Raw genomic sequence first — 15,936 nt, 5'->3', positions numbered from 1 at the left:
TAAAATAACCAATGACGGACGGAGCAAGGAGGACATCAAAAGCAGACTCGCTATGGCAAAAAAGGCATTTCTGGCCAAGAGAAGTCTACTAATGTCAAATACCGGCCTTAATTTGAGGAAGAAATTTCTGAGGATGTACGTCTGGAGTACAGCATTGCATGGTAGTGAAACATGGACTGTGGGAAAACCGGAACAGAAGAGAATCGAAGCATTTGAGATGTGGTGCTATAGACGAATGTTGAAAATTAGGTGGACTGATAAGGTAAGGAATGAGGAGGTTCTACGCAGAATCGGAGAGGAAAGGAATATGTGGAAAACACTGATAAGGAGAAGGGACAGGATGATAGGACATCTGCTAAGACATGAGGGAATGACTTCCATGGTACTAGAGGGAGCTGTAGAGGGCAAAAACTGTAGAGGAAAACAGAGATTGGAATACGTCAAGCAAATAATTGAGGACGTAGGTTGCAAGTGCTACTCTGAGATGAAGAGGTTAGCACAGGAAAGGAATTCGTGGCGGGCCGCATCAAACCAGTCAGTAGACTGATGACCAAAAAAAAAAAAAAAAAAAAAAAAAAAAAAAAGTCAACGATGGAGGATTGTATGAGACCTAGTACCAATTCCACATCACCTACAGCGCTTCAAATTAACCAGAGCTCTCATTTGAGGAGGTGACTAATATTTTATCCCGTGAGCTTATCAATTGTTGAGGGGCGATCCCGGTTACCTGGCTTCACAGCCGCTTTTCACTCCTGTGCTAATGTTTGCTGACGATACGTAGTTTGCCCTATCATACACGAAAACAGATCAGCTTGTCCAATCACGATACATACTCCTCACTGAAGTTCAAAAATATTCCACAGATACCGCCCCCCCATGAACCATGGACCTTGCCGTTGGTGGGGAGGCTTGCGTGCCTCAGCGATACAGATAGCCATACCGTAGGTACAACCACAACGGAGGGGTATCTGTTGAGAGGCCAGACAAACGTGTGGTTCCTGAAGAGGGGCAGCAGCCTTTTCAGTTGTTGCAAGGGCAACAGTCTGGATGACTGACTGATCCGGCCTTGTAACAATAACCAAAACGGCCTTGCTGTGCTGGTACTGCGAACGGCTGAAAGCAAGGGGAAACTACGGCCGTAATTTTCCCGAGGACATGCAGCTTTACTGTATGATTAAATGATGATGGCGTCCTCTTGGGTAAAATATTCCGGAGGTAAAATAGTCCCCCATTCGGATCTCCGGGCGGGGACTACTCAAGAGGATGTCGTTATCAGGAGAAAGAAAACTGGCGTCCTGCGGATCGGAGCGTGGAATGTCAGATCCCTTAATCGGGCAGGTACGTTAGAAAATTTAAAAAGGGAAATGGATCGGTTAAAGTTAGATATAGTGGGAATTAGTGAAGTTCGGTGGCAGGAGGAACAAGACTTCTGGTCAGGTGACTACAGGGTTATAAACACAAAGTCAAATAGGGGTAATGCAGGAGTAGGTTTAATAATGAATAGGAAAATAGGAATGCAGGTAAGCTACTACAAACAGCATAGTGAACGCATTATTGTGGCCAAGATAGACACGAAGCCCATGCCTACTACAGTAGTACAAGTTTATATGCCAACTAGCTCTGCAGATGACGAAGAAATTGAAGAAATGTACGATGATATAAAAGAAATTATTCAGATAGTGAAGGGAGACGAAAATTTAATAGTCATGGGTGATTGGAATTCGAGTGTAGGAAAAGGGAGAGAAGGAAACGTAGTAGGTGAATATGGATTGGAGCTAAGAAATGAAAGAGGAAGCCGCCTGGTAGAATTTTGCACAGAGCACAACTTAATCATAGCTAACACTTGGTTTAAGAATCATGATAGAAGGTTGTATACATGGAAGAACCCTGGAGATACTAAAAGGTATCAGATAGATTATATAATGGTAAGACAGAGATTTAGGAACCAGGTTTTAAATTGTAAGACATTTCCAGGGGCAGATGTGGACTCTGACCACAATCTATTGGTTATGACCTGTAGATTAAAACTGAAGAAACTGCAAAAGGTGGGAATTTAAGGAGATGGGACCTGGATAAACTGAAAGAACCAGAGATTGTACAGAGTTTCAGGGAGAGCATAAGGGAACAATTGACAGGAATGGGGGAAAGAAATACAGTAGAAGAAGAATGGGTAGCTTTCAGGGATGAAGTAGTGAAGGAAGCAGAGGATGAAGTAGGTAAAAAGACGAGGGCTAGTAGAAATCCTTGGGTAACAGAAGAAATATTGAATTTAATTGATGAAAGGAGAAAATATAAAAATGCAGTAAATGAAGCAGCCAAAAAGGAATACAAACGTCTCAAAAATGAGATCGACAGGAAGTGCAAAATGGCTAAGCAGGGATGGCTAGAGGACAAATGTAAGGATGTAGAGGCTTATCTCACTAGGGGTAAGGTAGATACTGCCTACAGGAAAATTAAAGAGACCTTTGGAGATAAAAGAACCACTTGTATGAACATCAAGAGCTCAGATGGAAACCCAGTTCTAAGCAAGGAAGGGAAAGCAGAAAGGTGGAAGGAGTATATAGAGGGTCTATACAAGGGCGATGTTCTTGAGGACAATATTATGGAAATGGAAGAGGATGTAGATGAAGATGAAATGGGAGATACGATACTGCGTGAAGAGTTTGACAGAGCACTGAAAGACCTGAGTCGAAACAAGGCCCCCGGAGTAGACAACATTGCCGGCCGCGGTGGTCTCGCGGTTTTAGGCGCGCAGTCCGGAAGCGCGCGACTGCTACGGTCGCAGGTTCGAATCCTGCCTCGGGCATGGATGTGTGTGATGTCCTTAGGTTAGTTAGGTTTAAGTAGTTCTAAGTTCCAAGGGACTGATGACCACAGCTGTTAAGTCCCATAGTGCTCAGAGCCATTTGAACCATTTTGAATTTGTAGACAACATTCCATTGGAACTACTGACGGCCTTGGGAGAGCCAGTCCTGACAAAACTCTACCATCTGGTGAGCAAGATGTATGAAACAGGCGAAATACCCTCAGACTTCAAGAAGAATATAATAATTCCAATCCCAAAGAAAGCAGGTGTTGACAGATGAGAAAATACCGAACAATCAGTTTAATAAGCCACAGCTGCAAAATACTAACACGATTTCTTTACGGACGAATGGAAAAACTAGTAGAAGCCGACCTCGGGGAAGATCAGTTTGGATTCCATAGAAATACTGGAACACGTGAGGCAATACTGACCTTACGACTTATCTTAGAAGAAAGATTAAGGAAAGGCAAACCCACATTTCTAGCATTTGTAGACTTAGAGAAAGCTTTTGACAATGTTGACTGGGATACTCTCTTTCAAATTCTAAAGGTGGCAGGGGTAAAATACAGGGAGCGAAAGGCTATTTACAATTTGTGCAGAAACCAGATGGCAATTATAAGAGTCGAGGGACATGAAAGGGAAGCAGTGGTTGGGAAGGGAGTAAGACAGGGTTGTAGCCTCTCCCCGATGTTATTCAATCTGTATATTGAGCAAGCAGTAAAGGAAACAAAAGAAAAATTCGGAGTAGGTATTAAAATCCATGGAGAAGAAATAAAAACCTTGAGGTTTGCCGATGACATTGTAATTCTGTCAGAGACAGCAAAGGACCTGGAAGAGCAGTTGAACGGAATGGACAGTGTCTTGAAAGGAGGATATGAGATGAACATCAACAAAAGCAAAACGAGGATAATGGAATGTAGTCGAATTAAGTCGGGTGATGCTGAGGGAATTAGATTAGGAAATGAGACACTTAAAGTAGTAAAGGAGTTTTGCTATTTGGGGAGCAAAATAACTGATGATGGTCGAAGTAGAGAGGATATAAAATGTAGACTGGCAATGGCAAGGAAAGCGTTTCTGAAGAAGAGAAATTTTTTGACATCGAGTATAGAGTTAAGTGTCAGGAAATCGTTTCTGAAAGTATTTGTATGGAGGTATGGAGTGTAGCCATGTATGGAAGTGAAACATGGACGGTAAATAGTTTGGACAAGAAGAGAATAGAAGCTTTCGAAATGTGGTGCTACAGAAGAATGCTGAAGATTAGATGGGTAGATCACCTAACTAATGAGGAAGTATTGAATAGGATTGGGGAGAAGAGAAGTTTGTGGCACAACTTGACCAAAAGAAGGGATCGGTTGGTAGGACATGTTCTGAGGCATCAAGGGATCACCAAATTAGTATTGGAGGGCAGCGTGGAGGGTAAAAATCGTAGGGGGAGACCAAGAGATGAATACACTAAGCAGATTCAGAAGGATGTAGGTTGCAGTAGGTACTGGGAGTTGAAGAAGCTTGCACAGGATAGAGTAGCATGGAGAGCTGCATCAAACCAGTCTCAGGACTGAAGACCACATCAACAACAACAACAACCGCCGCTTCCGTCGTGGTTGCACCCCACGAACCATCCTAAAAGATTACTGCAGTCCGTGCGCTCTACTCTTGAGATCCTGTATTTCTTGTCGTCAATCGACATGAGTAAGAGAAACAAAGGCAAACAGCCTATATTCGTCACCAGCCGCTAATCTAAACCTTAGTATGGGAAAAGCTAGAGAAATATATTTCAGTTTTTCTATTCTTAATTTCAGATTTTTGTAACAATTTAAATTTGTCATCTAGCAATACAAACGAGTAAACATTTTTTCCTAATTTATAAATCAATTTCAATTTCAACAGAATATCCCACAGGGGAACTGACGGCACTTGGTGTCCAATGGGCACAAATTCCGGGGAGCAACCCTGTCGCTATCATCACGTCCACTAAGGGTCTGACCTTCTGGTCGCATGCGGATAACTTATATAATCTCCCTCGCGTATCTGGAGCGAATTTCCGTCCACGCACGAAGGCGAGCGCAGTCTGAGTAGGTGGCGGTTATTATTGCGCTCCACCCGTCGCGAAAGTCGTCTCGTTCTATTCGCTAAGTATCTCATTTTTCTCCTTAATCATACTGTGGGCGGCATCTCAGGCCTTGCTGAGAATATTGTCGCCATCACAGTTCATCAGTAAGATCGACTTACTGGTCTTTGGTTCGTATGTTAATAGCTTCTTTTGTCACAATAGTTGATTGATTGTGCCAACATCCTGGTGTGATCTTATTCCATAACATGTAATTCGGACAATATTCAGCAGCCGCCAGCTATTTTGGCTGTTATAAACGGGTGTGCCGCTGTCGTTTGCGGCAACTGTTTTCGATTGTGCGCACCTTTTCACCTGTACACCGAATTGACAGATCTGATATACGCTGCCTTACGTAGTCCTAAATCGTCTTTTACGCTCTGTATTAGTGCCCTAGTTCCACATTAAATGTATTTGCAGTTGCGAATACGAACAACCATCAGCTATATGAGGGAATGAAGACAATGAATAATTGTGCCAGACCAGGACTCGAATGCGGATTTACCGCTTTGTGTGAGCCGGTCACCCTAACCGTTTTGGCTATCCTTGCACGACTCACTTCCAGACCGAAACTTCCGTATGTCGGTGCTGCGTCACAGCCTGGACTCGTACACACATTATGTAATTCCCGTACAGGGGAGGACATTTTAATTTACAGTCGCTGCCTGGTATGGGCTGATGAATACGGTATCGCAGTGCCTGTATTGCTAAGAAGGACGATGCAATGTTCCTTCAGATATGCAGCGTTCTTCTCAACAGCACAAGCACTGCAATATACACTACTGGTCATTAAAATTGCTACACCACGAAGATGACGTGTCACAGACGCGAAATTTAAGCGACAGAAAGAAGATGCTGTGATATGCAAATGATTAGCTTTTCAGGGCATTCACTCAAGGTTGGCGCCGGTGGCGACACCTACAACGTGCTCACATTAGGAAAGTTTCCAACCGATTTCTCATACACAAACAGCAGTTGAGCGCGTTGCCTGGTGAAACGTTGCTGTGATGCCTCGTGTAAGGAGGAGAAATGCGTACCATCACGTTTCCGACTTTGATAAAGGTCGGATTGTAGCCTATCGCGATTGCGGTTTATCGTATCGTGACATTGCTGCTCACGTTGGTCGAGATCCAATGACTGTTAGCAGAATATGGAATAGGTGGGTTCAGAATGGTAACACGGAACGCCGTGCTGGATCCCAACGGCCTCGTATCACTAGCAGTCGAGATGACAGGCATCTTATCCGCATGCCTGTAACGGATCGTGCAACCACGTCTCGATCCCTGAGTCAACAGATGGGGACGTTTGAAAGACAACGACCATCTGCACGAACAGTTCGACGACGTTTGCAGCAGCATGGACCATCAGCTCGGAGACCAAGGCTGCGGTTACCCTTGACGTTGCATCGCAGACGGGAGCGCCTGCGATGGTGTACTGAACGACGAACCTGGGTGCACGAATGGCAAAACGTCATTTTTTCGGATGAATCCAGGTTCTGTTTACAACATCATGATGGTCGCATCCGTGTTTGGCGATATCGCGGTGAACGAACATTGGAAGTGTGTATTCGTTATCGCCATACTGGCGTATCACCCGGCGTGATGGTGTGGGTGCCATTGGTTACACGTCTCTGTCACCTCTTGTTCGCATTGACGGCACTTTGAACAGTGGACGCTACATTTCAGATGTGTTACGACCCGTGGCTCTACCCTTCATTCGATCCCTCCGAAACCCTACATTTCAGCAGGATAATGCACGACCGCATGTTGCAGATGCACGGACCTTTCTAGATACAGAAAATGTTCGACTGCTGCCCTGGCCAGCACATTCTCCAGAACTCTCATTAACTGAAAACGTCTGGTCAATGTTGGCCGAGCAACTGGCTCGTCACAATACGCCAGTCACTATTCTTGATGAACTGTGGTACCGTGTTGAAGCTGCATGGGCAGCTGTACCTGTACACGCCATCCAAGCTCTGTTTGACTCAATGCGCAGGCGTATCAAGGCCGTTATTACGGCCAGAGGTGGTTGTTGTGGGTACTGATTTCTCCGGATCTATGCACCCAAATTACGTGAAACTGTAATCACATGTCAGTTTTAGTATAATATATTTGTCCAATGAATACCCGTTTGTGATCTGCATTTCTTCTTGGTGTAGCAATTTTAATGGCCAGTAGTGTAGTATATGCCATAGTTTTAGCTGACGGAGAGAATACTGTTTTAAGGACACTGAACATTATTTACCCCTTCTTGTCACTGGTAAAAAAAGTACAGTCGTATGGCATTGTTGGTTGGGAGATCCCGAAGGGCTGGTTCAGCTGCCTAATTGGAAAGACTTTTCTGTCCGCGCACAATGGCACTTTTACTTCGCGAAGTGTGAGTGTTTATGTGTGTGTTGTAAGTGTGACAGTAATGGATGTTTGTAGAGTGGTGTCACTTTGTTTGGATGATGAGAGAACGGAGAGAGTGAAACCCGGTGCCATCACATAGCTTATTCCTCTCGAAAAGCACCAAGGGGCCCACCAACTTCACGTCCCCACGTGACATACGGATTACCATAAACAGTGTCACACGCTCTCACTACATGAGACACTGCGGAGAGGTTTGGAATTTAATCCGGGACATTGACGCAAAGTCGGGCTTCTCTCAGGTAACAGCACATTACTCTTTTCACATTATATCCGTGTCACTGTGCAAATGGTACAGCTTCCCTCCTCTGCTCCACGCATCAGCTCTAAAAACAGGCGAAGAAATACATCTCAGGGGCTGTTCTTTGGTTTCCATAATTAGGAAAAAAGCGACAACTATTCATGAAAATATAGAGCAATTCATAGAGAAGTTGGGTATCCTAGTTCCACGAAAACTCTGCGCATAATAACCATCTGCAGACCAATGGACTATCTGCAAGCTAATGGCATTTTAGAATTTGACTGTCTGACAACAGGAAGAGACATCATTTATCGGAAAAACTGCAATGGAGGGTTATTTGTGGGCTGGACGCAGGAAAAACACGGTTTTCTGTTCGTTCTTGGTTGTCCTTAGACTGTTGCCACAATTTCTAAGCAGAGATTTGGCACCAGAAGATTCAGCAAATCACAAACAAGGACTACTAAGCTTATTGTACCCGCATTTGTTGATATCGACTCTTGGGAACACCTTTCTCGCATCATCCCAACTGTGAATTGCCCTTACAGCAGCTACGGCAATCCTGACATAACGAATACTGCACGCAGAAGGATTCACGAGTATATAGTTATACCGGAAGCGACTACCCGTGTTGATGACACTCTTAACTCGTCATAGGAGAGGTCTTTACGGTTAACACGTCCTGTTAATCGAGTTTCACTTCAAAGAAGGACCGTTCTGTTCATGGATGAGTCCGGGTTTAGCTCTCAAAGCGAGAACAGATGTATTTAGATTATGAGAAAAGACAGAACAAGCTATCACCCGCCGGCCGGTGTCGCCGAGCGGTTCTAACCGCTTCAGTCTGGAACCGCGCGACCGCTACGGTCGCAGGTTCGAATCCTGCCTCGGGCACGGATGTGTGTGATGTCCTTAGGTTAGGTTAGGTTTAAGTAGTTCTAAGTTCGAGGGGACTGATGACCTCAGATGTTAAGTCCCATAGTGCTCAGTGCCATTTGAACCATTTTTGCTGTCACCCAACAGACATACACGTCGTGTATGTGAGGTGATGGGAGGGGGGAGGGGTGTTACGTGTGTTAAGGTGGCATATATTTAGATATGAGGACAGGCCTCCACATCTTTCCAAGAGGAAGTTCAAAAATGGTTAAAATGCCTCTGAGCACTATGGGACTTAACTTCTGAGGTCATCAGTCCCCTAGAAATTAGAACTACTTAAACCTAACAAACCTAAGGACATCACACACATCCATGCCCGAGGCAGGATTCGAGCCTGCGACCGTAGCGGTCGCGCGGTTCCAGACTGTAGCGCCTAGAACCGCTCGGCCACCCTGGCCGGCCCAAAAGGAAGTATCACGTCTCAGGGCGACAGAGGTAATATCTTGTACTATATGTACAGATTAAAAATGACCAAGCTAGATCTCGTGAACGAGCACCTTCCACAGAAATAAATTCAGCGCATTCAATGGCTAGATCGATTTTCAGATGTGAATCCCTCAGAGACTGCTTGAGACGTCCCTGAGAGGTGCATTTCTAACCGCTGTTCACTGTCACATACTGGTACAACGCCTCGAGTCGGTTTACTGAAAGAATGGGATTTACTTCAATACGAAGATCATAGAGACCATCATGAACACAACTAAATATCTGTGTATAACACTGTTTTGCTGTTTCTGTGGTAATCGCACTCATACCAAAACGATTAATGAATTTTATTCATTTCATAATTTTCTACATTGGAAAATACACTCCTGGAAATGGAAAAAAGAACACATTGACACCGGTGTGTCAGACCCACCATACTTGCTCCGGACACTGCGAGAGGGCTGTACAAGCAATGATCACACGCACGGCACAGCGGACACACCAGGAACCGCGGTGTTGGCCGTCGAATGGCGCTAGCTGCGCAGCATTTGTGCACCGCCGCCGTCAGTGTCAGCCAGTTTGCCGTGGCATACGGAGCTCCATCGCAGTCTTTAACACTGGTAGCATGCCGCGACAGAATGGACGTGAACCGTATGTGCAGCTGACGGACTTTGAGCGAGGGCGTATAGTGGGCATGCGGGAGGCCGGGTGGACGTACCGCCGAATTGCTCAACACGGTGGGCGTGAGGTCTCCACAGTACATCGATGTTGTCGCCAGTGGTCGGCGGAAGGTGCACGTGCCCGTCGAACTGGGACCGGACCGCAGCGACGCACGGATGCACGCCAAGACCGTAGGATCCTACGCAGTGCCGTAGGGGACCGCACCGCCACTTCCCAGCAAATTAGGGACACTGTTGCTCCTGGGGTATCGGCGAGGACCATTCGCAACCGTCTCCATGAAGCTGGGCTACGGTCCCGCACACCGTTAGGCCGTCTTCCGCTCATGCCCCAACATCGTGCAGCCCGCCTCCAGTGGTGCCGCGACAGGCGTGAATGGAGGGACGAATGGAGACGTGTCGTCTTCAGCGATGAGAGTCGCTTCTGCCTTGGTGCCAATGATGGTCGTATGCGTGTTTGGCGCCGTGCAGGTGAGCGCCACAATCAGGACTGCATACGACCGAGGCACACAGGGCCAACACCCGGCATCATGGTGTGGGGAGCGATCTCCTACACTGGCCGTACACCACTGGTGATCGTCGAGGGGACACTGAATAGTGCACGGTACATCCAAACCGTCATCGAACCCATCGTTCTACCATTCCTAGACCGGCAAGGGAACTTGCTGTTCCAACAGGACAATGCACGTCCGCATGTATCCCGTGCCACCCAACGTGCTCTAGAAGGTGTAAGTCAACTACCATGGCCAGCAAGATCTCCGGATCTGTCCCCCATTGAGCATGTTTGGGACTGGATGAAGCGTCGTCTCACGCGGTCTGCACGTCCAGCACGAACGCTGGTCCAACTGAGGCGCCAGGTGGAAATGACATGGCAAGCCGTTCCACAGGACTACATCCAGCATCTCTACGATCGTCTCCATGGGAGAATAGCAGCCTGCATTGCTGCGAAAGGTGGATATACACTGTACTAGTGCCGACATTGTGCATGTTCTGTTGCCTGTGTCTATGTGCCTGTGGTTCTGTCAGTGTGATCATGTGATGTATCTGACCCCAGGAATGTGTCAATAAAGTTTCCCCTTCCTGGGACAATGAATTCACGGTGTTCTTATTTCAATTTCCAGGAGTGTAAATTACTTATTTGCAACTTCTTTTCATGTTTTATTTATGGCATGTCAGTCTTACCATACCTTGCTACAGTTCATGACATTCAACATATCGTTATTTTTATTGATTTTTCCTTGATTTGTGTGAACCAGTGTATATATAGCCTTTGTTTTATCTGTGACAATCATTGTTATAATATGGATTAAAAACTGTCTTGACCGGAATATAATATTTATTAGTAACAGTAACCGGTTCGGCCAAAATGTGACCATCCTCAGAGCATTTATACCATGCATGACGGTAGGCGGTGGCGGTGGATGGAGGAGGTGTGGCTTCACGAACGCCAAACAGCAGCTGACGTCGCGGTGCGACAACACTTGCTCCCTCCACCGCCACCGCTTACCACCGTAGTATAAATGGTCTGAAGATGATCACTTTCTGACCGAAATCGGTTACCATTAGAAATAAATATGTTATTGAGATTAAGACTGTTTTTAATCTATTTTAAAGTACTTAAGCTAGACCGCTTATTTTCTCCAAGTGAAATTTTCTAAATAATTATGACCATTATTATTTTGCCGTAGTGTTTAGTTTGACATTTTTCTGATTTGTGACTTGCCATGACGATTGCGTGGTAGCTGTAGCACTTAAATTGCCGTTGTCGAGGAAAGTGCTCCTCAGTGCCTCATTGTGTTCGCTTGTGTGCGTCTCTATCGGATGAATTTTTGTTCTACCTTGTGAACAATTGTGGTTTTATTCAATCACCGCGTTGTGTATGAAAGAGTACTGTACGTAAATCTTCAATTTGCGTCTTATCTATGTATTTCTGCATCTAGCGATATAATTATGACATATGTTTTAATCATCTGGTATCCAATAAACATCCCCTTTTCCAACATGTAAAAAATGCCCCCATGTCTGTGATACCTGGCGCGGACCTGTCCTGAAGGCATTCACACTTTACACGAACTGAGATGGTATGTACATACTTACTATATTTTGTTGGCTACATGCGCATTATGTTAACTTGACAAGTAGTTCAAATAATGCGACCGAACTGTGTAGTGGCCTCGAATGTGTTGGACTTGTAAAACACCATATGGTATCAAATCTTGAGGGGCGATTAACTTAGTGAAAAGCCCATAGATTAATCTAGTTAAGGGTTATATGTGCTGGTTGGCTAACCTAAATTTCTTGTCAGTCACGTATGAAATTGTAAGTTCACCTAGCTATTGCGGAATGGTTAAAATCTCCAACTATTATGAAATTAACATACTAGCAAACCAAGGTCGTAACTAACGCTTTATAGTAAATTTGCACAAGCGATTTCGTCCTCAGACTCAATTTCTACATCCCAGGTGACTAAAGCTTCCCATCTACTACTACTAAAACCCATCTTTTTCTGCAAAGCTCGTGCTTTTGAAGATAACACTTAAGTTTGTCTCAAATATCTCTCTGTTGTCAGTTTTGTGTTTTATCCTTCCTAAGATACCGAGAGATAAATGAACACTGCTGGTTTTTAGAAATGCTGTAAAGTTGAATAGTTCTTGATTGTTCGTGCCCTATTGTGCTCATCTGCTGGAGACTCTTTCTACAGTATTTTAGAGCTCTCAGTAACTCTGTAGCTACCTTCATCCCAAATGGACGAAGATATGCCCATTAAAACAAAAACAAAATTATCTTTTTTGTGTTACGAGTAATTGTAGAATCGACGAAATTTGTCGTGTAGAGTGACGATTCGTTTGAAAACATAGCGCTACGACCAATTGCGAGCCATTCGTCTCTGTGAAGGCAGCATTTGTGTGAGATCAGTCGACATCAGTGAATGAAGCTTTCAACTGTGCACGATTGGGAGTCAACTGATTTATCGTCTGGAAACCGTATTCGCAGTGGTTTGCCGTTTTTATTCATATTTAGGGACTAATATATCTAACAAGTAAGTCTTATGAAATAAAATGCTTGACGTAGAAACAACAGAAAATTAAAAAGAAATTCTTCAAAAAGTAGCGAATGAAAAAATGCTACCAGATGTAGAAGAATATAGTGTCTAAAGAATTACTGCATCCAGATACCCGCATTAAACGAATATTTACATCTAGTAATCGTTTAATTATACGATGTACAACGTAATTAAGAAGATACGTCTAGTGTGACTGTTACAATATTGGTACAATACACAGATGTTCCTCCTAATTGTCGTTTTCCTTTAAGGTAATGGGGTATGTGATACAGTGCCACGATGTTCTGTTCAAATTGCGGATTGAAAATGCGCACAGGGAACAGTTGGTGCTTCGACGCATCATTGCTTTTAAACACGTGTCTTCTTGGCACGTGGTCCACGAAACACGTGGACAAGTGCAACTTGAATTATACTAGAGTACGCTGCGGAATAAAATCGAAATAAATTAAGGACATGAAAACAGAGAGGAGCAAACTAAAATACCACTTTTGTCTTCGTTCAAAGCTCTGTTTCGAATTAATACACAAAAAAAGACAACTCAGTGAGAAGCTGTTATTCAGATTTCTCCTACAGAAATGTTGTCTTCAGATTCCGTGCAGACGAAATCAATACTAGATTGTTAAAAGTGTTCTTGTTTTATTGCGTCTAAATAGTTGCACCAGAGATATTTTTTTTTAATTTTTTACTTTTCTCGGCATTTAACATGTGAGCAGCGAGGATTTTAGAATTGGAGCGATGACTCAATTTCCAAAAGAAAGGAGAAGGAAAGAGGCCTTGTTGAAGAGTCTGTTACGTCTTTCATATCGAGTGATTTAGAGAAATTATCGTCTGACCTTGTTACTAAGTGGGTACTTGAAAAGCAGAGTTGCTCCATTATTCTGATGCCACGTAAATTGTTGATAGAGGCGTTCGGAAATCGTAGGTGGGAACATCAGTGACAAAGCTTTGAGTCAAATCTGGTGGTGTGCTCAGATAGCCGTATGGTGAAGGTGAGAGTTCGCGATAAGGACGAAATCGAAGTTCGAATTCTGGTCTGCCACGAATTTTCAATTTCATTACATATTCATTGCGTTTCAGATATAGCGTATCTGAACGGTTTGCCCTCATATCATTTCATGTGACTGCACCTTCAGTGATTTTATCTCCATCGATCCAGTCATTTAATGGCATTGCAATTAATTCTTTTCAGACTGTAAGTATCTGGAACTGCGCTGTGGTAACAATGGTTCAGTGACTCATAGTCGCAAAAGCGGTCACGACTGACCAGTGTCGATAGCTAGATGTATCACACGATTGAACTCGAACACGGACTGATCAGATTTTAGAACTGCTTTTCGGCTAGTGTAATTTCTGTAAAGTACACGACGTAGCGCGCAGCTTTAAAATGAGGACAGCCACAGCTGAAATTCTGCTTGTTGATTAAAAAGTCGTCCGCTGAGGCTGTTAAAGTCTTTTATTAAAAGGACACGACCAGTTTCTCATTCTTGAAATTCATCATAAGGAGATTTGTTCATTGAAGGAATAACATATTTACTCTTCGGAATAACGAATAAAAAAAACCTAATTTTTTTAAGCAGGTGATCATAATCACATAAGGCTGCTAAGAATAGTATACTTAGATTATCTTTTAAATCATTGTAGTATACAGGAAAAGCAGCTATAGCGATATGCTATTGTTCGACGTCAAAACAATAAAAATAAGTAACTTGTTGTCAATAAAAATATGTAACTTGGAGTAAAGCGATGGTCCAAGTTAAAATGACTAGAGCCCGTAAAGCAACGTATAAAAGAAGGGCATATCTCAATGACCATGAAAAACGGAAGAAATCGGAAAAATCGTAGGTGCTTGAAGAACATACGAATAAACAAAGTCAAACAAACGTAGCCTGACTTCAATAGGAACCAGAAAGAAAGAAGCAAGGCTGAACACATACCTCACCCGTGGATCGCCACCTTACCCGTGGACCGCTCACGGAGGTGTCACGCCGGAAACTCAGCTAAACTGGCAGAACGCTGTTACGAGGCCGCGCGGGAAATGGCGCATGCGCAAAGCTACAGAAGGGCCAAGTCGTGCGACCGACGAGCAGGATGGCAAGTGGCTGCAGAGTGTTACTAAACTAACACTCCAACGTACAAGGGGATGAATATACTGACGTCTAAAGGCATTGCATAAAGGATATGCTTCTAGCAACCAATAAGCTACTTACGTAAACAATAAAAAAAAGTTTTATTGTCGAGCTAGGGTATATGTCACAGGCAGCATCAGGCAGAAAATAATTGGAAGGGGATGCTGTGGGATTACGTAAAGACCCTGTATACGCAACATCAGTAGGAAGGCTACCTGAGCTTATTGAGCGCATCGTTATAGCGTCTGATACCGTCAAAGGGCAGCGCGGAATCTTACAGAGAATCACACAAAACGTGGTTCGAAGATGCGCATTATGTAATGAAGTTGGTGCTCGTCACATTGAACCTTTACTCTACAGTTGTAAAGCCACAGATTCGGTTTACAGTCTTTGATTATACTCTGTTATCAATACGTGCTTTCCAAACTAGAGTGTTTTGATGTTTCATTTGGCTCAAAAAACGCGTAGAAAGTGCGTATTACTGGAGAAACTTAATTTCACTTTTCCAGATATAGGTTCCTTATTACAAAGGGTTCTGAATTTCATCGTCTACAAGCTCCCAAATTTTTGAAACGTCATTCTGTAACACCCCTATTTCACATTTACGATGTTGAGACATAAACTCGTTTTTTTCCGAGTTAATGCATTTTGTGCTGTGTCAAGATTAATGAAATATGTCACTTCTGATACTCTGACACCAGGTGTTACAATGTGCATCGCCCAAATGTATGTGGCAAGTCACTTGTACTAGCAACTTACAGAATAATTCATTTAAATTAACTACGTCATACACTTCTGTACAAATGCTAACTATAGAAAGCATAAGTTGGTAGTTCAAAATGGCTCTGAGCACTATGGGACTTAACTTCTGTGGTCATCAGTCCCCTAGAACTTAGAACTACTTAAACCTAACTAACCTAAGGACATCACACACATCCATGCCCGAGGCAGGATTCGAACCTGCGACCGTAGCAATCCCGCGGTTCCGGACTGCGCGCCTAGAACCACTAGACCACCGCGGCCGGCAAGTTGGTAGTTATATTTGCAAACGTTGCAAGTGACATTTGGCGCAGACAGGAAAATTCTCTTCCGACCATTGTCTTCTCTGTATGCGTGTTCCGTGATAGCTTGAAAACACAAAAACATATTTG

This window comes from Schistocerca cancellata, chromosome 4 (assembly GCF_023864275.1).
Source record: "Schistocerca cancellata isolate TAMUIC-IGC-003103 chromosome 4, iqSchCanc2.1, whole genome shotgun sequence".
Lineage (NCBI taxonomy): Eukaryota > Metazoa > Arthropoda > Insecta > Orthoptera > Acrididae > Schistocerca > Schistocerca cancellata.
Note: the sequence above shows the minus strand (reverse complement) of the source record.